We start from the raw sequence: 21,149 nt of genomic DNA, 5'->3' as shown, positions 1-21,149 counted from the left end.
CCCCTTGTGGGCGCTACAGGCCTAAAGGGGGACAGTAAGACACCCAGAAAAAAATAGCGGCGTTGTGTAGAGGCTTGGGAGGCGATTTGTGATTTCCTCTAGGAGGACTCTTAGATACTGTAGGAATATACGACAAAGGGAAGATCTTCCACCGAGCGGGTGAGATTGCTCGGTAGACCGACGGTCCGAATGTTGTTGTTCGGAACTTGTATATATGCGCTTTATCTTGAAAATGTCGTAAGCGAGATTCAGGCATCTGTCAATTATCTTGCGTTGTATGATGGCTACCCGCCACATCACTCCCCTCCGAGACCGGAGGTCGTGTCATTTTAGTTATCGTTGTCCGTGCTGAGATTAGCTTGCAAGTGCCAGTGCTGCTCGAAGTTTGCGGTGAGTCGAAACTGAGCTTGAATGCTGCGTGATTGTCGCCAGTGCTGCTCGAAGTCTGCGGTGAGTCGAGACTGAGCTTGAATGCTGCGCGATGAGGCAGTGTAGGTGCGTGCCGTAGGGCCAGGAAGCGCGGTGAGTCGGCTGCGATGGTCCTGTTGAGGCTGCGATGCTGGCTTGCTGTGGGACGACTGTCGATGACTTGCTTTTATCTGCGAGAATGCGGGGATTGTGGTAGCCGAAGATCTTGATGCGCTGATGATGAATCAGAAGGTTGCGATTGTTCCGTCGTAGGTCACCAGTTGTAGGAATATACGACAAAGGGAAGATCTTCCACCGAGCGGGTGAGATTGCTCGGTAGACCGCCGGTCCGAATGTTGTTGTTCGGAACTTGTATATATGCGCTTTATCTTGAAAATGTCGTAAGCGAGATTCAGGCATCTGTCAATTATCTTGCGTTGTATGATGGCTACCCGCCACAATACCGTATAAGTTCTCGCTATAGTGGTTTTAAGTAGGTTAAAAAAGGGAGGTGCTAAATAATAATTTATTCTCAAAGTGGGCAGTAGACAAAATGAGTTTGGGAACCCCTGGGGTAGATTATAAAATAAAAAAAACACTTTCTTGTGTGGGTAGGCGAGCAATACACACGCAAATTTTTCGCCCCTGCTAATATTAATTAGATTAAAATTATAAAAAGGATAAAATAGTGATTGTTTAATGCTGTAATTGTGTCTTAATCTTACCTATTCTCGCTGTTTAGTGTTATACAACTTTTAGCAACAATAAAACACACTTGTTTTGGCCGTAAACTTTACTTGCACACATCATGGATCTGAAACTTATAAATAGTCTAGAAAGCCTCGAGAAGCTTTTCCAAACACGTATGAACGACTATGACCTGAAGCTGCAGAAGGCATCTACCGGAGCTGTTCCAGCACATGTCGATATTTCAACTTTATCGCGTGAGTTTAATGATTTTAAAGCTTTTGTGTGGCAAACACTTTCTCAGATGAAGACCCAGATTGAGCTTCTCAGCCTCGGGTTGGATAGGCATGAGACCATGATGAGAAGAAAAGTTCTACTTCTACATGGTATTCCTGAAAATAAAAATGAAAAATTTCACAAATCTATTGTTGAAGTTTTCACTAGAAACATGAAACTCCCTGAAATTTGCATAGAACATATCAACAATTGTCATCGGCTCGGCAATTCTCAGGGCAAAGTCAGACCTGTCCTAGTGCGTTTCTGCAGCATGGAGCATCGCAATGTTGTATGGGATAATAAAACCAATCTGAAAGGCTCTGGAATCACTGTCTCTGAATTTCTCACCAAAACGAGACACAAGATCTTCACTGCTGCCCGACAACATTTTAGCGTCGGTAACTGCTGGTCAGTGGAAGGAAAAATTGTCATTCTAACACCTGACAAAACTCGTCATAAAATTGAGTGTAAGTCTGAACTGGACGCCTTAACATCCCGATACCCTGCTGCTGCGGCCATCCATAATTCTCCACGGACCAATGATGACCGCGAGACTGCCAAATCTCAGCCAAAAGTGACCAAATCAAGTCGGCGCCGCGTTTAGGCACCTATATCGGCGCTTTTTAAAATGCTTTGCTGGACTTCCACACAGCACATCTTAAAATAAATTAATATGTAGTGTGCAATGGTAGTTTGAAACACTATGGAGGTATCTGCTTTATTACGTACAAAATTTATTAAAAATAAAAATAAGAATTGTCATACATGCATGTGTTTTAAATTGTCGGTAGTCAGTGATAATAATATGTTTCATGTATTCTAATTTTTCTTTAATGCTTATATTCATATTGTAATTGTATAGTTACTGTTTGGTTGGTTTATGTATCACGGATCAAATACTAGTTAATGTCGAGAGAAATTGTTTTCTGAATAATATGTTTACATTATTTGACATCGACTTGACATTGACATTTTGCTTTCAACTAAACTGTCTTTTGCGTTTTGTTCTTGCTGTTAGTTGACAAAACATACTTTGTGATTTGCGTTTTATTCGTGTTCTTTGCCAAAAAATCTGTGTGGTGCTGTGTGGTCATAAAACTTTTTTTTTTTTTTGTAAAACATGTCCTTTTACTATGTACTTTATAATTTAAGGATTTTTTTTTTTTTAAATGCTAATTTCTTTTGTGTCTAGCAAGCATATAATTTAAGTTGTCTTTAATTTTTCTCTGTTCAATCTCTGTCACTAAACCAGCGAGTTGGTAAGGTAATCCACTGGGTAATTGATTAATTTGGTTTTCTTTATTTTTTTATTTAAGTTCCACTTTGGTTCTTCTGCATATACACATACACGTCTTAATTGTGCACGTCTGAAATCTATTAACATATCAATGTATGAAACTGATGATTTACTTGATCTCAATGATAGTTTCTTTTCGTGTACCTCTTCATCTGATAGTTTTGTCAGTGTGAATAGTAGCTCTTCCACAGTTCTGACCCTACATGATCGGATCGCCCAATGTTTTTCTACTTATTCCAATAATCTTAATATAGCCCACATTAATGCTCAAAGTGTTCCTAGTCATTATACTGACCTTCTGTCCTCATTTAGCAACTCTCCGCTTGACGTCATACTTATTACTGAATCTTTTTTAAAACCCTCTCTTCCTTCTTCATTTTTTTCACTCCCTGGATTCGTACTGATCAGAAATGACCGAACCGAGAAGGGGGGCGGTGGCGTGGCTATCTACCTGCGTGCTGAAATTCCATTTAAGGTTATAAATGCGTCACCCTCTCCGTATTCCGAATCCGCTGAATTTCTTTTTCTTGAGATCTCCATATTTCACTCTAAACTCCTACTTGGTGTTTTCTATAGCCCTAACCTCAATATTGATTATTTCAATTCTCTTGATTCTGTCTTGCTCGAGCTCTGCTCAAATTACAATCATGTAATCATTATGGGAGACTTCAACACTTGCCTCATCAAAAACAACTACCGATCTCGTCAACTTCTATCTTTACTGTCTTCTTTTAACCTTCAGGTCTTACCATCTTCTGCTACTCATTTTTCTCCTAATTGTACTCCTTCTTTACTTGATCTCATGATAGTATCTTCTCCTGATAATGTTATCACTCATGGTCAACTCTCCGCTTCCTTTTCTTATCATGACTTGATTTATCTCTCCTGTCGTGTTCGACCCCCTAAACGTAATTCACAATTTCTCCTACTTCGCAATTACAAGGGTATTGATCTGGGAGCGTTGCGACGGGATGTAAATAATACCGACTGGTCGTGTATTCTTGAACACCATAACATTAACGACATGGTCAATTCTTTTAATGATAAGGTAATCAGTTTGTTTGATCAGCATGCCCCCGTCCGTCGAGTTCGAATTAAACATAAACCTGCACCGTGGTTAACGCCGGATATTAAAACTCTGATGGCTCGCAGGGACAAAGCCAAAAGAAGATACAAACGTTGCCCCACTGAACACAGCCTGGCCATATACAAAGCACTGCGCAACCGGTGCAACCGTTTGTGCAGAGATGCTAAAAGACTTTACTTTCACAAATCACTTGAAAATCGCAGCCCTGCTCATACTTGGAGATTCCTTAAATCTGTCGGCATTGGCAAAACTCCGGTCTCTTCTGTCAAGGATACTGACTTGTGCGCCCTCAATAAGCATTTTTCTCTCCCTCCTGTGTCACTCAGTGATTCGTCAAAGACGGCCACGTTGCTTAAGATTTCAAGTCTATCCGTACCCCGGATCCCTATTTTTGACTTAAGTCCAGTCTCGGTTGCTGATGTCCGTAATTCCTTTTTCTCCATCTCATCCACGGCTGTTGGAATTGATAACGTATGCTCTAAAATGATTGCCCTAATTCTTCCAACGGTAGCACCTATACTTACCCATATTTTCAATTTTTCCTTTACCTCTAGCAACTTTCCTGATTCTTGGAAACAAGCCTACGTTGTTCCTATCCCAAAAAGCCCCAATCCTATTTTGCCATCTCAGTTCCGGCCTATATCTATACTTCCTTTTCTTTCCAAAGTCCTTGAGCACATTGTCCACCGTCAGCTGTCGTCTTTTCTCCTCTCCCACAATCTTCTTAGCTCCTTCCAATCTGGTTTTCGCAAGGGCCACAGCACGGTTACAGCTCTTCTAAAAGTGACCGATGACATTCGCTGGGCCATGGAAAACAAACAACTAACTTTATTAGTGTTGTTAGATTTCAGCAGCGCTTTTAACTCTGTTGACTTCGATGTTCTGCTCGAAATACTCAAATCAAACAATATCTCCTCATCTGCTATTAACTGGTTTGATAGTTACCTTCGGGGGCGCTCGCAATGTGTCCGTCTTGACGAGACTTTCTCGGATTGGCAGAACGTCAGTGCGGGCGTTCCCCAAGGTGGTGTTCTTTCTCCTCTTCTGTTTTCTGTGTTTATAAACTCTGTCACTAGGCTTATATCTTCTAAATTCCACCTCTACGCAGACGATCTCCAGCTATATCGCCACTTCTCGGAGCCTGAAGTTGAATCGGCTATTGCTGCGATGAACAGTGATCTGAAGTCTATCAGTGAATGGGCAAAAGCCTACGGTCTGCACATTAATCCGGGAAAATCACAGGCTATCATTATAGGGGGTAAACAATTGCGCAGTAGACTCAGCGATCCTATACTCCCCCCAATTTATTTGGATGGGACTCAAATAACTCTAACCGATTCAGTTAAAAACCTGGGTGTTATTGTAGATCGACATCTTTCGTGGAGTTCTCACGTTGCTGAGATTAGTAGGAAGGTGCACTTTGCCTTGCACTCGTTGAGATGTCTGCAGGGCTTCTTACCTCAGCATACAAAAATATCTCTCGTCCAAGCTCTCATTCTACCCATAATTGATTACGCCGATGCCTGCTACTTGGATGCCACTGAGGAGCTCTCAAACAAGCTTGAGAGGATGCAAAATCTATGTATCCGTTTTATATACAATCTCAGAAAATTCGATCATGTTTCTCATTTTCGCAAAGAACTTAAATGGCTCCCTATACGCCTTCGTAGGAATACTCGAATATTATGTCTCCTATTCAATATCCTACATAAGCCCACTTCTCCCTTATATTTACGTGAGCGATTCTCTTTCATTCGTTCTCCTGATGCTCCCTGCAGGTCCAACCAACGTTCTGTTTTGTTATTTCCTTCCCACAAAACCAATTTCTATTCTCACTCCTTTACTGTGCACGCGGTCAGACTGTGGAATTCGTTGCCGGCTGACATCCGAGTTTGCAAGTCTGTTTCCGTTTTTAAATACAAGGTCAAACAATTTTATCTATCATCAACCGAATGATCATGGTTCTATACTCTTCGCATATACGAGTGTTACTGTGTTACTTATAATATTTGCTATGTGTATGTGCTATAATTCTCATGTTGTATTTGTTATTTTAGTTATGTGTTCTACACACACTTATCACTTTTTATTATTATTCTCATTATCCTCTCGCAGGTCTGCTGGAAGAGATTTCTCAAAGAAATAAGCAGTGCCTTTGTACATAATTTTCCTATTACTCTGTACTGTGTCTTGTTTTCTGTGTGTACATAAATAAATAAATAAATAAATAAAAAAAAAAAAAAATAAAGATTACTAATAGGGTTTTATGAACTGCACGGTTAGGTTCTACCACCCTGCCTATTTTTGCCACGAAGCAGTAATGCCTTTCGGCTTGACGAGCAGGGCAGCCGTTGTACTATAGAATTGAGACTTGGAATCGGTTTTTTTTTCGGGCACTGGGCCGCACCTCGTACATGAGGTTTCTGCGCCCAGGGGCGTGGCGTAGGGGGGGTATATTGATCTTGACGGTCCCCAGATGTTGGAAGCGGATCGCAGGCCCAAGAATGATTAACCCACCAAACGGTCCGGCTCTCTCACTCGGCGTTCGATCTCCGCCCACGGTCATATCCCGGGCAGAATAAGCAATTCTCGCGATGCCACCCCGAAGACCTGACCGACGGGTCGTCAAGGCGATCGTTAAAACCCGTGCCTCAAGATGGGTGGATTATTGATATATTTATGTTTACGGGTTCCAGTAAACACCTATAACCCGTTGTTCACCTGTTTAAACAATAAAAAATAAAAATAAAATATATGTACTCATTGTTTCACAGTTATATTACGTTAATATGTACGGAATTAATATTTTTTTTGAATTGACATCTACCAAGGCAAACTGATTGTTTATGCTCCTCTGATTATGCATATAATTTTGTCATTGAAATTATATTTAAAGACCGTCCACAAAAAGAGGAAAAATAATTTATTCATTAATCCAAATTAATAAAGTTGACAGTGCAAAACGCAGTGAAAATTAATTTACAATCAAGTTTACGGGCTCAGTGAAATATTTGTAAATAAATTTATCAACACACTGTTGGATGATGACAACCGTTTCTGAAAGGCCCGTGTTTGTATATATATATATATATATATATTATAATGCAAATCATAAATTTGTAAAATATTGTTGTATGAAACAACATTTTGTATGAAATTTATCTGTTTACATTTTTTCCCAACAAAGGACGCTAATACTTCTTCTTTTATTGTTTAAACTATAGGCAGACAATATTGAGGTCCTTCTGGCGTAAAATTGATTGAATGCTATGTTGGTTATGGTTATGCCAACGACAGCATTTCCAAGGAGGGTTGGCGTTAGGCCAGTCGTAAAAATTAAGTCAAATGCAGCATGCAATCTATGCAGTATGATAAAAGGATATACTGTCCAGAATCCACATCATGTCAAATGAAGGCAACAAGAAGAAGTTTATGTCGAGTATTGAAAATGTTCTCACACACGAGATACTTTATGTTACGAGCTATCAAAACCGTAAAAAACTTGGTCATACCAAGTCGATAGTGGACTGATATAGGCTGATAATGATATGATGACAAGTCGGTCACGGTCGCTCTTGGATACCGGCAATTCGGCCAATCCATGCCTCTAGCTACCGAGCCCTTCCTGCCCATCCTGGTTTTAAATAGATGTTGGAGTCCATAGAAAGAACTCTCAATTGTATTGTATTAACTGTTCTCTCTCCACTTCTCCCTTTTCTTCTACTTCGCGGCAGAAATGGGCAGGATGGTAGTACTTGCCCGTGTGAGCTTAAAATACGCCTTATAGACAGTAATGTCGTATAAACTAAGTTTATTATCTACATTAAAAAAACGTTATTGAATACGTTAATTGAAACTCAATTAATATGTTACGTAAAATTAATAGTCTAATGTTGCTATTAATTTATATTGAATATGACATAAATTGCAACGCGGATCTCCGTGACCAAGGTTACACAGTAATAGACGAACAAGGCCATAATGTTCTTGAACATTAATGCACTTCGATCGATTGATTCAATAGAATATGGAGACATGATGAAGTTGTTAAGAGCTTCCTTATTGAGGAAATGATACGTAATTAGATTATATAAACGTTATTTATGAGTACTGCAAATAAAATAAGGAGGAAATATCAAATTAGATCACTCTTGTTCTCACGTTTTTTAGAGTTTTAAATTAAAGCTAGCTTGGCTAGGTGGTGCGATGACCTCCGCACGGTGGCCGGCAAGAAGTGGATGAGGAGAGCCGCAGACCGGGCTCAGTGGTGTGGATTGGGAGAGGCCTATGTCCAGCAGTGGACGACTGTGGGCTGTTGATGATGATGATGATGATGATGATGAAATTAAAAAAAGTAATAAACATTCTCATTACAACAATATTGTATTAAAAGCATTTCCGATTCCCTTTCAAATACAATCATCATCACATATACGATTTCTGTGCTTATTAAGCAAACGTTTTAATGTAAATATTTGTCTTAAAAGTATAAACATTTTAAAACGTGAACGTTCTATATTTTGTTAATTAGACGATAAAACGTACGTGAAGACGTTTCAAAAGCGAAAACACACTTGCGATGACCTCCAAGTATCAAATATCAGAACCGGCAACAGATCTCAACGGGAAATGAATGTCATTGACTTTACAAAGCGGAGGTTTATTATACCTAATGGCGCGTAAAGGTCGCGCCCGTTGAGGTGCTGAAACCCGTATGTCGGTGTTGTTTTTCCGACAATTAGCCGCGGATACGACAGCTGCTGGAGCCACTCGCCAACGGTTGACATTGCAGTCTATTAATGTATTTTGTAGCATTGTACCAGATGTTATTGTGTATTCGTTTTATGCTCTTCATTTTTATATACCAATTCCATTTTATTGTTCCCCATAGTTTCGTCCGCCCGTCCCTATGTCACTACTATTTTAGTTGGAGGCTATTGGTATCATATAAATTACAAGACTGGGCTTCGGAATTCATCCTTCTGCACCGTGATGTCACACGGGGAGATGTTATTCCTCTGAATCCGTTTACCGCTGCATTGGTAGTTGCTTGCAAGGTTTTTGGACTAAAAAAGTGAGGCATCAATATCAACAACAATTACACCACTCACCTTCGATTTGCCGACTATATTGCAGTTACCTTGAAACTGTGGAGGACCTCAGCATAATTCACAATGGCCTTAGTAGAGGTTCTATTCCAGTTAGCCTCTAATATGAGCATTGACAAGAGTGCGTTTACCTAGGGCAAATTTTCCAACTAGGTACATCTTCGAGCAAAAGGTCAATCAACGAATCCAACTGTGACAGCATTCGTATACCTGCAAAAGAATATTCTCGTCCTAAATACACCAGTATCTCGAGACGAAAATTTTCGACCAGTGTATGGCCGGTCATAACATACGGCTCTGAGGCAATTACGTTCACAGTGGACCATAAGAAGGCACAAAGTCACTCAATAAGCAACGGAGAGGGCTACATTCGGAGAAAATAATCAACTCAGCCCGTAGGATTGCAAAGTTGAATATGCCATGCGTAGGACACATTGCTCGTAGAATAGATCGAAATTCTCAAGCACGTGCCGCATGATGCAGCGTGGGTAGGTCGCCCACAAGTTGGATCGACGACCTGTTAAAGGGCGAGGAAATCGGAAGTCGGTTTTACTGGTGGTAGGACCTCTTGTGGGTCCCCACGGGTAGGTACCACCACCCTTAATGTCGTAATGCTTTTCGGCTTGAAGGGTGGGGCAGGTGTTGTAACTATACTGAGACCTTAGAACTCATAGCTCAAGGCGGGTGGCGGCATTTACGTCGTAGATGTTTATGGCTCCGATAACCACTTAACACCAGATGGGCCGTGACCTCGTCCACCCAACTATGCAATAAAAATTCAGGCCGCACAGGAACAGTCATCATAGCCAACCTTGGAATACAATTTGTTGTACGCCCTGCACATTATGTATCATGATTTTATGTTTCTGCCGCGAATTAATACGGCTAGAAGCTCTACCATTATACAGGTTGTTATTTGCATTTAATATTATAAACATACTTACATAATACCTTATGCTATGAATGTCAGCCATCTCAGTCAGTTAGTCATGTCAGCTATTAATGTCAGTCATGTTTCCCGAGCGCTATGACATGTCCTTCTTCAAACGAGGCTTGCGGAGAGTACGCAATGGTAGGTAGCGGCTTGGCTCTGCCCCTGCCATTGCTGACGTCCATGAGTAACGGTAAGCACTAACCTACAGCTACAAAGGCAATAGAAAAAGTCTCTAGCTCCCATATTACAGGGACTCCCCTAGTTTGGGCCCTGCGTGTGTGACTTGTCCCCGATTATTACGTAAGTGAGACCTTACAACTCATGTCTCTTGTAGATGTCTATAAGCTCCAGTAATGACTTAACATCAGGTGAGCCGTGAGGTCGCCCACCCATCTAAGCTATAAAAAAAATCTTCTTTAGCAGTAAAATACACAAGCCAACCCAGGAAAGCTTTGTTTCAATAACAGCTCAAGAATCTATTAACCACAGAAATAATATCAAGATCTATCTTGATCAGATCTTGATTTATTTCGTGCTATTAACCTTTAATTAAAGTGTTCGTCCATATGAAGGATCCACTTTTTGTAATTATTTCAGTTGTATCCCACACACGAGGGCATTCCTGGACCAAAGATACGAATAGATAAATCTACATCAACGTCAGACGTTTGAAGTTTTAAGCCGCTTTCAGGTGGACGCGAGTTGTTTCCAAGCGTTTTAGAAGCAAACTGCATTGGTTGTCACCAACTGTCACCAAGTGTGACGTGAAGTTAGTTCTCTCAAAGCTTAGCTTCGGTCAGCATGATCTCATAACGCAATGAAGATTGTAGTGGGTGTTTACAAATAGCATTGTGTGCGTACCAGCCTCGCAGGCCGGGGCGTCCTTCCCCGAGGCCGCGACTGACCTGAATTTCGACCACGTTGTGCTACCGTATGACTCATTGTTGTGGTGCGCGCCGCTCCATCCAGTGAACGCTTCTCACTGATACACGCTGGCTCACTTTACGACCGTCTTGTTTATAGTTTCACGCATCTAAAACAAATGATAGTTGTCTTGAAAAATTGGGTCTGGAATGTTGTCTACATAAATATTTATGTACATATTTATGTTAACTTTCCTTAATGTAGTCTAGATTCTTTACAAATTACATAAAAATTTGTAACAAAAACACGCTTTTTTTTTTTTATTCAAAACAAAACGCTTTTATCTTACAAATTGTATTTATTACAATAATTGACTCATCGTGATCAAATATTTTCATTACACATATAATAAATCGAGTGAATAACTTTATCATAATTCAGTACGTTTGGTTACATTGTGAAAACCTCGAACCATAAATTTTCCCGAACGTCAGATATAATTTTAAGTATTATTTATGAGATCCGAACAAGTATCTTCTTAGATTTAACTGGTATAATTTTGATAATGCTTACGAGAAAGCAATTTAGTTTTCATTAGTCTCTTCAGCACTATACCTAGTCAGGTCATAAATTCTGTCACATGTTTAATGTAAAATAGTTGAAACAAGTTTATTCATTATGTAACCATTCATATACCAAAATGAACTTAACAAAACATAGATTCTTATGACACTAAAGTTTATTCAAAATTACCTCCGTGATTTTGAATACAGGCCTTCAATCTGCGCGGCCAGTCGTCTATCGCAGCACGAACGAGGTCCATGTCAATATCGGCGGCTGCCTTAATCAAGGATGTCTTGAGTGACTCCAAATTAGGATAAGGCTTTGAGCACGCCTTTTCCTCCAAGTGTTGCCATATCTTGTAATCTAACGGATTCAAATCTGGACTGGAGGAGGGCCAGTCTTCGTGCCGGATGAATTCGATTTCACGCGCCGCCAGCCAGTCTTGTGTGCTCTTCGCTCTATGAGCTGGCGCCGAATCTTGTTGGAATACCCAGTGCCTGTTATTAAACATGGTATGAGAAACAGGTTCCACAAGGTTCGTCAGGACTGTATTTTGATACACAACTGCATTCGTTTTTACACCTTTCTCACAAAAATGTACCTCTGTTAAGCCCCAATAAGAAACTCCCAACCATACCATGAGCGAGGATGGAAAATGACCTCGTTGGACACGCGGAATACGGTTGCTCGCTTCTTCACTACTGTGTGCGTACACCTTATCATTTTGTTTGTTGTAGCTCTCTTCTACGGTAAAATTTTTTTCATCCGAAAAAAGAATTTCCTGATATTTTTTTCCCGCGCACCGCTTCAACAAAGCGCGGCATCTCTTCAGTCTCAGGTCCATTAGACGAGCATTCAAACGATGTCCTGTTTTTCTTCGATATGCCCGAAGCCCTGAGTCTTCATTTAACACCCTTTTCACCGTGGTTCTGCTTAACCCCATCTGAAGGGCCAACAGTTTCTGCTTACGTTTGGGATTTCTTTGAATTCGCGCCTTCACAGCTTTTATCACTGCTGGAGTCCTAACAGACCGAGGGCGACCACTTCTTGACCTGTCATCTACACTAGAGTCTTCATTGTATGGTTTGATGGTACGATAAACGAATCTTTTGGTTATATTCAAATTTTTCAGTATGTTAAAAATTTGAATTGGCGCGTAACCGCAACGATGCAACGCAATAACTGCAACACGGTCTTCTTTAAGCGTCCACTCCATATTTAAAAATGAGTAAAATTCTAAAAGTATAGGTACATTTTTATTTTCATGAACAATTCGAAATTCGAATTCAATAAACTTTTTTGTGGCCAGCATTCTAAAAGAAAAGTTTTTACTGTGTGACAATACTTATGACCTGACTAGTTAGTATACACCCAAATCTGCTATGTATTCTTAAGTAACCTATTATAAATACTCTCATTTTCCATGCTTGCATCAATATGTAGACAAATTTTTATGCGGACTAGTCTCCATAACTTAATATCTTACAAAAAGGACGAAAGAAAGGACGCCTAGAGTTGAAATAGCTCGGTAATATCAGATAGCCAAATGTCGATGCACTTTATTTATCTTGTAATCCGCTTTAGGCTATTACATTTTGTGTACATTAAAACAATAACTGAACTTACGATCCTCGTAAATAACGCTCTTAATTTAAGCTTGAAAATATTTGCATTTTATCTTTGACTGCATATATTGAATCAGTATTGTTTAAACCCATTTTGGATATCAGTAACGTATCAACGACGCACATGATCGCATTTAACTGATCCATAAACAATTGACAAACTAGAGTTCATAGAACTAAATGATCACGTGGAGTTAAAATGATAAATATAAAGGGTTCATTCGCATTACAATCATTCAGGGGTCACCGGTTAACACTCTGTGAAATTCCATACAACACTATACATATATGTAAACATACATCCAGTTTGAAGTGTTCTTTTTACTCACGTCTTTTATCACATAGTAAAAGCAATCTCAAATTATAGTGGATCAAATAAAAGAATTTATAAGACGGGGATACAGTAATAAAGGGTTTTTTCACTTAACACTTGATGCAAACGTTTTTTTCCACTAGCTTTTCATAAAAGTTTGTTGATTGACTTATGATAATTATAAAATGTATAATAATCCTAAAAACGATAGATAGAGATAGCTGAAACTAGAATTTGAATTGTAGGGATCTATTCTGTATTTGTTTGTGTACATAATTTCATTAATTCTAAAAACAATAAGAAGCAACATCACAAAAGAAAAGAACAAGCTGAGTATATATTTAAGGTTAGTATTTATTTAAGGCTATTTAAGGTTCATCTCTACACTCCCCTAAGGTAGACTGTTAGAGAATGCCTATGGTCCGCCTTTATACTTTCTAGTATATGAAGTTATAAATAAATAAATAAATTAATGAGGCTTAATGAGCATGATGCCCGTATCGTCGACAGTGGTGGATGCTCGTACGTTGCTAAAGAACTACCGACTTCTTAAAGATTTTAGACAAATTTATTTGTTTGGATGTATCAACAAAGCCAATATCTTCATGCGATAAACTCACACTCGACTTGAAGATGTACTCTTACATCGTCCAATTCAGGCATCTGTCAAATTTTCTTATCCCGTACAGTTTCATCTAGCCATAGTCTAGTCAACAAGTTCAAAAACGTGTTAAATAGACATAAAGCTCCTAAAAATATGTACGATAGCTCATTGGATGCGGAATGATGTCTACAAAAATGTTTTTAAGGGATTATTAGCACATAAAAAATTGCGATTGTTATAAACAAAATAAGATTTAAAAAAAAAGGAATTTGATTTTTCCTTAATAATTTCTAAAAGATTGATATTTAAGGAATTTTGAAAAAAGATCCTGAAAGAGGAGGAAATTTCCAATAAAAAAGTCCCAACTCCCGGAATTCTATCTCTATTATTTATAAAAAAAAAATAACGCTGAAAATAGCGCTCCGCGAGGTCGCTACGGCATAGGCGCGCAGTCTAAAAAGCCGGTATATCACCTAAAATAATTTTTTTATAGTATTAAATAACATCTTAAAAATTTGAATAAATTATGGTGTAATCTAAACACTTGAAGGAAAAAAACCTCGGTGAAAAAAAAATTTTACATCGATTTTTCAAAAATTTAACCATTGTTAATTAACTAACTTTTTTCCAATCTCTGTTTTTATAAATTACGGTATAAAAGTTACAATAATTCATCTGTAAATTTTTCCCTTCGTGGAGCTCTTATCATTTAAGTACTTAATAAAGTTAAGCAAAAAAAATTTTTTAATCTTTATTATTTTGATAATTATAATTTTTTTTAATTAACAAAAAATTTAATTTCTAAAAAATGTTATGAAAAATTTTTTTTTTCCGTAATATCTTAATATTGCTGTTTTTGCATCTACCATAGGTTTTAATTAACATTAAAAAAAAAAAATTTACGCTATTTGTTAAGAAATTGTTTATAAATAAATAGACTATTTTGGGATTTAAAAAAAAAAAGAATTACCGTCTTATTGTATAGGTGAAATAAAGATTTAGAAGAAAAAAAAATTCTTAAATAAATGTTTTAATTGTTTAAAATCGTTTTTTTCATATTTCAATTGTTTAAATAATTAGTTAAGAAATTATTATTTTCTTAAAAATCATCATTGACTCTTTTCAGCGGATTAACAAAGAAATACATTTTTTTATAAATAATTTCATTGTTTATTAACTTAACAATTTGTTATAAAAAATTAATATTAATCGTTATATTTTTTTTCGAAAACTACAAAAAATTATAAAAACAACCATACATAACAAAATATAGAAAAAAATTTTTTGTATTTTTTACAGCATTTTTAGATATTATATGATAATGAAATTACAGCCGTTACATAATTTGTCAAGTTATAAATTGTTATAACTTTTAAACTATAAGAGATACGGTAAAGGACACTCAGGTCATTTTTATAAAGGATTTATTTATCTTTAAAATAAATTCAAAATCGATCCTGTAACTATTGTTTATCAGTTGCTATAAGCATTTGATAAATAAATGAAAACTGATCGATAGCAGAATGTAAATGAGGTAAGTATAAATTAAAACTAGTATATTATTTAAACAAAATTATATATTTCTATGATTTATACGTAATTAGAAAGATACTTTATCATAGAACAAAAAAGTTTTTGGGTCCGTAGCTGTATCTATATTATTCAACAAATTATAAGCTATGAAATTTCAAAAAATATCAAAGGAATCATAATTTTTTATAAACTAATGCTTATAACTGATAAACAATAGTTACAGGATCGATTTTGAATTTATTTTAAAGATAAATAAATCCTTTATAAAAATGACCTGAGTGTCCTTTACCGTATCTCTTATAGTTTAAAAGTTATAACAATTTATAGCTTGACAAATTATGTAACGGCTGTAATTTCATTATCATATAATATCTAAAAATGCTGTAAAAAATACAATTTTTTTTTCTATATTTTATATATATGGTTGTTTTTATAATTTTTTGTAGTTTTCGAAAAAAAATATAACGATTAATATTAATTTTTTATAACAAATTGTTAAGTTAATAAACAATGAAATTATTTATAAAAAAATGTATTTCTTTGTTAATCCGCTGAAAAGAGTCAATGATGATTTTTAAGAAAAAAATAATTTCTTAACTAATTATTTAAACAATTGAAATATGAAAAAAACGATTTTAAACAATTAAAACATTTATTTAAGAATTTTTTTTTTTTTTCTAAATCTTTATTTCACCTATACAATAAGACGGTAATTCTTTTTTTTTTTTAAATCCCAAAATAGTCTATTTATTTATAAACAATTTCTTAACAAATAGCGTAAAAATTTTTTTTTAAATGTTAATTAAAACCTATGGTAGATGCAAAAACAGCAATATTAAGATATTACGAAAAAAAAAAATTTTTCATAACATTTTTTAGAAATTAAATTTTTTGTTAATTAAAAAAAAATATAATTATCAAAATAATAAAGATAAAAAAAATTTTTTTGCTTAACTTTATTAAGTACTTAAATGATAAGAGCTCCACGAAGGGAAAATTTATAGATGAATTATTGTAACTTTTATACCGTAATTTATAAAAACAGAGATTGGAAAAAAGTTAGTTAATTAACAATGGTGTAAATTTTTGAAAAATCGATGTAAAATTTTTTTTTCACCGAGGTTTTTTTCCTTCAAGTGTTTAGATTACATCATAATTTATTCAAATTTTTAAATTGTTATTTAATACTATAACAAAATTATTTTAGGTGATATACCGGCTTTTTAGACGGCGCGCCTATGCCGTAGCGACCTCGCGGAGCGCTATTTTCAGCGTTATTTTTTTTTATAAATAATAGAGATAGAATTCCGGGAGTTGGGACTTTTTTATTGGAAATTTCCTCCTCTTTCAGGATCTTTTTTCAAAATTCCTTAAATATCATTATTTTAGAAATTATTAAGGAAAAACCAAATTCCTTTTTTTTTAAATCTTATTTTGTTTATAACAATCGCAATTTTTTATGTGCTAATAAGCCCTTAAAAAACATTTTTGTAGACATCATTCCGCATCCAATGAGCTATCGTACATATTTTTAGGAGCTTTATGTCTATTTAACACGTTTTTGAACTTGTTGACTAGACTACCATAGCTGTAGCGTTAGTTGGATCACATGGTCTTCACCAAACATGTACCAAGATAATGTTAAAATTTTTCTATTATCAAAAACTTTACTTCTACGAGTATAATCACAGATTTCGCTAAGGCTACACCATAGTCAAATAATCTTAAAGAAAAACAATATTAATCTATTCGAAACTTGACCACAGACTTTAACAATAAACAAAATAGTAAATTGATTGGAAATATACAATCTATTACTGCAATCAACTCTAACAATGAACCTAAAACTAAAAACCTTAAAAAATACAATAATAATAATAATGTTAACATTAAAAGTAATAAGAAAATGGTAGTACCCTGATCATGGTTTGGACGTTGTTTTGAATAAATTCAAGTATTTGCAGAATTAAATCATATAATAAATATGTTGTTGGGATTAAATTAGTTCACCAGACACTCAGAACAAACGTTTGTAATGATTGACCATCACAAATAAATTTGATTCACCCACTGAAATATAAATAAGCATTTTTGTGACCCTTGAGATGTCTTTTAATAAGACACTTGGCCTCTACAGTCAGGCTGCTTAACCTCAAAATGAATTATACATATAGATAAATAAATCACTCGAAGTAAGATTTTATTTGCGACAAATGATTCGAAGTGTAAACTACATATGATGAAAGATGTAGGATATATTCGAAATTTTATCATACTTCTGTGTACCAAACTCTTCAATATTTATAGCTTTGTTACTTTTAAATAAGTAGAAATCACACAAATATGGCAATATATCCAAATTTTACTGTTATTTACAGTTATAAGACGACAAATAAGTTTCCAAGATTCAATAATTAATGTTCGAAGATTATTTTGGGTTTGGATTCAGGAAGCAAAACTCTATACGGCCATTAATCAGAGATATTTAAGTTGAGTATAATTTAACATTCCACAAATTCCAGCATTAGCAGGAAATTTAGTGGAAATGGCGTAATGAAAGGGCTCGATGACAACTTGATGCGTTGTATGTTCGCTTTAGTGCAAATATGTCAGACAAAGCACGCATTCGCTTTCCGAAGACAAATTGGAAATAAGTTTCAAACCTACAGAAATAACTATTTTGTACCGAAAATAGCTATGGCCATGTAATTCTTTCAAAAATTACAATTAAGTTTTAAATTATATAAATTATATTTTTATAATAAGTTCTTCATTTTGTAGGCTAGCCGAAGTACTTGCAACAAGGTAGCTATCATCTAGGGATAGGTTAAGAGGTGGTGTTAAATAAAAAAAGGTCAGATGTTTTTTATGAGAATATTCACACCAGTTGATAATCGGTAAATAAGAATATTCTCGCCTTCTCTACCCACTACTAGCACATCATCCATCTTCAGTTGTAATGACCTTACTTACTTTCTTATGGAACTCCCTAGCTCTTGATTGATTCGTATGTCGTTCTGCCGGCTTCTGGTGTGAGTAATTCGAACAATCTTATATTAGACAGCGGCTTTCACTCGATAGGCTTCGATAACCTGATTTTTACTGGTGGTAGGACCTTTTTTTTATTTTTTTTATTGCCCTTGTGAGTCCGCGCGGGTAGGTACCACCACCCTGCCTACCTATTTCTGCCGTGAAACAGTAATGCGTTTCGGTTTGAAGGGTGGGGCAGCCGTTGTAACTATACTTGAGACCTTAGAACTTATATCTCAAGATGGGTGGCGCATTTACGTTGTAGATGTCGATGGGCTCCATTAACCACTTAACACCAGGTGGGCTGTGAGCTCGTCCACCCAACTAAGCAACAAAAAAAAACCTCAGTGTTAAATTCCCACCACATGAACTCATCCGCCCATCTTATTTGAGACAGTATGAAAGAAACTTAATAAAAAATTACAGCTCAATTCTAAAAAGTAGTCAATGCCCTCTCATAGTGAAAAGTAGCTCACGTTAATTGACTTTTCCATGCTACCTGGAAAGATACCAGACAAGCGAAAAGGCGTTTCGTAAAATTCCACGAGCGCCTTAATAGCAGGGCTATGTAAGCTCGTTGTTTGATTATTAGCGAGACTTGAAACGGATCTTGGCGCGGTTAATGACACTACACGTGTTTATTTTTCCTACATTAGTTCTGTTGTCTGAATGGGGTCAAGTGAGGACGATAATTACAAGGAACCCAATCTAGAATTAATTCTAATTTTGTATTTTTAAATATATTTTTGAAATTATAACTTAACTTAATATTTGTATATTTGGAACGGAGTAAAAAATTATGCTTCGCCGTCTTTTTTTTTTTTATGTGTCTGCACGTATTCTGTATTTAGATACAATTGTGACTCCAATATCATATCTCAAGGTTATTATTGGTGGCAATAATATAGCAATGTCTATATGCTACAGTAATCATTAAATACCACGTGGACTAGGTGAGTTCGTCCTCTAATTTATATGAATTACGAATATTGACACTTTTCGTGGTCACAAACCAGCATTTGCGAAGACATTTGAATATTGTGGTAACCGTCGAATATTTAGTATTTTGTGCGGATTCCGCGAGTCGTAGAAATATTTAAAAGTACTTTCACGGTATCATCCAGAATTTTTTATCGTCATTATGTATCATTATGTCTTATTAGCATTGCAAACGTTAAAGCTTAAAATTATATTGAAGTTATACTTCTTTAGGCACGTTATTAAAAATTGATGAGAGTGAAATTTTACAATGCGCGCGCACCGTGACACAAAATTAACAGAATGAAGTTGACAACTAAATCGCTCATTACAATACGACCGACGTAACTTGGCGAGTCTGAATATAGCCGCAGGTGAACTTTCGCGCATGTACACTCGTAAAAAAGGTGTTATTAGCCTTCATTTTTTAGTAATAAAAATGACAATAATATTATTTAATATAATTCATACTAAATATTATTAAATTATTAATGTTAAATGTTTATAATTAATTATTTAATATTTTAAAAAAAAAGAAATAAATTTAATAAAAATAAAATATAACTTCTTACGCGCGTACATATGTACACGCACCCTTTTTTTAAACAAGAATAGGCGGTTATAGTTAGTACAATATTCAAATATCGACCGATAACATCTCAGTCTACCGTGACCACAAAAACTGTAAAGCATTCGAAGCATGGGAAATAATATAATGACAATAAAAAATGCTCGATTTAACGGCAAAAGTAATTTTCATTACGTCGCATATTTGTAAAAAGAATATTCATCGAAAGTAAAGTAACAATGAATCAGTATATTCTCGAAGCAACAGAAATAATAAAGATAAATTAATAATATTAAGATTAAATCGTAAAAGTCATTTTAAATATGTCCACGTGTCGCGCAAACTAAAGAAAATCAAGTCGTCGTGGCCTAAAGGATAAGACGTCCGGTGCATTCGTGTTGAGCGATGCACCGGTGTTCCAATCCCTTCATCAGACATCTCTCTGCATCATATCAATTTTACTAATGAAATACGTACTCAACAAATGTGCACGATTGACTTCCACGGTGAAGGAATAACATCGTGTAACAAAAATGAAACCCGTAAAATTATAATTTGCGTAATTACTGGTGGTAGGACCTCTTGTGAGTCCGAGCGGGTAGGTACCACCACACTTAATGCCGTAATGCGTTTCGGTTTGAAGGGTGGGGCAGCCGTTGTAACTATACTTGAGACCTTAGAACTTATATCTCCAGGTGGGTGGCGCATTTACGTTGTAGATGTATATGAGCTCCAGTAACCACTTAACACCAACACCAGATGGACTGTGAACTCGTCCACCCATCTAAGCAATTAATAAAAAAAGGCTGAGCCGCGTGAGCTTACCTACCAAAAAAAAACTACATTCTCGTTATTAATATACTGAAGTTAAACGTGTCCACTAAATGAGTGAACGGTCAAATACAAAAACATCAGTCCTGAGTTCAGAGACGAAATTCTTGCTTTTGTATAAAATGTCGAATTTATCTATCTGTGAATAAATAGATTATTTTTTCTAAACTTAATATAATTTATATATATCGTAATAATATATGTTTTTATATATGTACGAGTATATAGCTTTGTATTTCGCATAAAAAGCTTTATAAAGATGTAAGGAAGCCACATAAAAATAAAGTTAAAAGTTAAGGTCGTTATTACATCCATATTTTTACAAATCTTTATCTTATTTTTATTTCAAACCCTTTCTTTCAGATATATCAACCTAAATAAACATTTGTATTTCGTTTCATCTTCAAAAGCATTCTGCTCTGTTTACCAAAAATTGTGACAT

At 35.8% G+C, this 21,149-nt stretch overlaps 1 protein-coding gene across 2 annotated transcripts in view; it reads right to left on the bottom strand.

The window, feature by feature from the left end:
- Positions 1–1,186: 1,186 nt before the first annotated feature.
- Positions 1,187–21,149, bottom strand: part of LOC119628456 (uncharacterized) — a 102,386-nt gene continuing 82,423 nt past the window's right edge. For both annotated transcript variants that reach the window (XM_062668333.1, XM_062668334.1), the window contains exons 2-4: positions 10,703–10,830; positions 8,896–9,073; positions 1,187–1,487 (exon numbers count right to left, since the gene is read on the bottom strand). The gene's annotated coding sequence lies outside the window, so the exon portion shown is untranslated. The remainder of the gene's footprint in view (positions 1,488–8,895; positions 9,074–10,702; positions 10,831–21,149) is intronic.

Source organism: Bombyx mori, chromosome 4 (genome assembly GCF_030269925.1).
Source record: "Bombyx mori chromosome 4, ASM3026992v2".
In the NCBI taxonomy this organism is placed as follows: Eukaryota; Metazoa; Arthropoda; class Insecta; order Lepidoptera; family Bombycidae; genus Bombyx; species Bombyx mori.
The sequence above is the reverse complement of the archived record's forward strand: the minus strand, read 5'-3'. Positions and strand labels throughout refer to the sequence as shown.